Source organism: Eimeria mitis, genomic scaffold (assembly GCF_000499745.2).
Source record: "Eimeria mitis Houghton genomic scaffold, Emh_scaff3145, whole genome shotgun sequence".
Taxonomy (NCBI): Eukaryota; Apicomplexa; class Conoidasida; order Eucoccidiorida; family Eimeriidae; genus Eimeria; species Eimeria mitis.
Window position 1 is genome coordinate 1 of NW_013571488.1, and position 283 is coordinate 283.

Here is a 283-nt window from a genome sequence, read left to right on the forward strand (position 1 = left end):
ACAAATAAAATAAATAAAATAATAAATAAACAAAATATAACGACAAACAAACCACAGGCTTTACCTATGCAGGGGGGCCCCCGGGGGCCCCCGCTAAGAGAGGGGGGGCCCCCGGGGGGCCCCGCACATGCTGCAGCAGCAGCAGCAGCAGCAAGACAGAAGATGTTTGCTGCTGCTGCGAATAAGAAAACCTCTCATACATATATCCTATTTCCACTTTAGGGTTTAGGGTTTATGGTTTAGTGTTTAGGGTTTAGGGTTTAGGGTTTAGGGTTTAGGGTTT